Source organism: Eumetopias jubatus, unplaced genomic scaffold (assembly GCF_037043125.1).
Source record: "Eumetopias jubatus isolate StellerSeaLion01/CBP00866 unplaced genomic scaffold, mEumJub1_p1.0 scaffold_12, whole genome shotgun sequence".
Taxonomy (NCBI): domain Eukaryota; kingdom Metazoa; phylum Chordata; class Mammalia; order Carnivora; family Otariidae; genus Eumetopias; species Eumetopias jubatus.
In genome coordinates, this window is record NW_028274818.1 from 16,802,108 (window position 1) to 16,804,062 (window position 1,955).

Below are 1,955 nucleotides of genomic sequence, written 5' to 3' on the forward strand. Positions count from 1 at the left end.
CAAACCCGAGCAGCTTGCTTAGCCCAGACCGACAAGGGCGGGGCAATTCAGCCACCGGCAAAGACATTTGGGAACCACGGCAACAGGCCCCTCCCCCAGAAGATCAGCACGAACAGCCAGCAAGCCAAGACCAAGTTTACCGATCAAGGAGAACGGGAGATCTCCAGCGCTAGGGGAATACTGCACATAGAATTCATGGCTTTTTTTACTATGATTCATTAGTTTTTCAAAGTTAATTTTTTAACTGTTTTTTTTTTTAATTTTTCTTTTTCCCTTTTTCAAACAACATCTTATCAATCCCCTTTTTAAAAAATATTTTTTATTTTTCATTTTTAGAGTCATATTTTATCCTTTCATTGTAGTTACCCTTATTATTGGCATATATATATAAGTTGTTCTCTCTTTAAAATTTTGAAATACAGTTTCTTCTAACAGATCAAAATATACCCTAAATCACTAGTGTATGGCTTTGTTCTAGTATCCTGCTGGATAACACTCTCTCCCTTTCTTTATTTCTTTTCTTTTTTTTTCAAATCTTCTTCTTTCTTTTTTCAAACAACGTCTTATCTATCAATTCCTTTTATAAAATCTTTTATAATTTTTTATCTTTACAGTCATCTTCCATCCCTTCATTGTATCAACCCTTATTTTGTACATATATGTCTTTTTTCCTTTAAAATTTTAGGAAGCACTTTCTTCTAACAGACCAAAATACGCCCAAAATCTAGTGTGTGGCACTGATCTATGCACTAGCCTGATCATATTTGATTATATTCTGTTTTTTGTATTGTTCTGTTTTTATTTTTATCTTTTTTTCTCTTTTTTTCTTCTCTTTCTTTTTTCTTTCTTTCCCTTTCTTTTCCCCTGGTTTCAGGTCTTTTCTGATTTGTATAGAGTATATTTGCTGGGAACGTTGTTAACCTGTTAGCATTTTGTTCTCTCATTCATCTATTCTCCACTGGACAAAAGGACAAGATGAAAAAAAATCACCTCAGCAAAAAGAACAAGAGGTAGTACCGTCAACCAGTGACCTACTGAATATGGACATTAGTACGATGTCGGACCTAGAGTTCAGAACCACGACTTTAAAGATACTAGCTGGGCTTGAAAAAAGTGTGGAAGTCATTAGAGAAACCCTTTCTGGAGAAACAAAAGAACTAAAATCTAACCAAGTCAAAATCAAAAAGGCTATTAATGAGGTGCAATTAAAAATGGGGGCACTAACTGCTAGGATAAATGAGGCAGAAGAGAGAATCGGTGATATAGAAGACCAAATGATGGAAACTAAAGAGGCTGAGAAAAAGAGAGAGAAACAACTACAGGATCACGAGGGCAGAATTCGAGAGATAAGCGATACCATAAGAGGAAACAACATTAGAATAATTGGGATCCAAGAAGAAGAAGAGAGAGAGAGGGGGGCAGAAGTTATATTGGAGCAAATTATAGCAGAGAAATTCCCTAATGTGAGGAAGGAAACAGGCATCAAAATCCAGGAGTCACAGAGAACACCTATAAAAATCAATAAAAATAGGTCAACACACCGACATCTAATAGTAAAAGTTACAAGTCTCAGAGACAAAGAAAATCCTGAAAGCAGCTCGGGAGAAGAGATATGTAACCTACAATGGTAGAAATATTAGCTTAGCAACAGATCTATCCACAGAGACCTGGCAGGCCAGAAAGGACTGGCATAAGATCTTCAGAGCACTAAATGAGAAAAATATGCAGCCAAGAATACTATATCCAGCTAGGCTGTCATTGAAAATTGAAGGAGAGAGAAAAAGCTTCCAGGACAAACAAAAACGAAAGGAATTTGCAAACACGAAGCCAGCCCTTCAAGAAATATTGAAAGGGGTCGACTAAGCAAAGAGAGAGCCTAAAAGCAGCATAGATCAGAAAGGAACACAGACAATATACAGTAACAGTCACCTACAGGCAATACAATGGCCTAAATT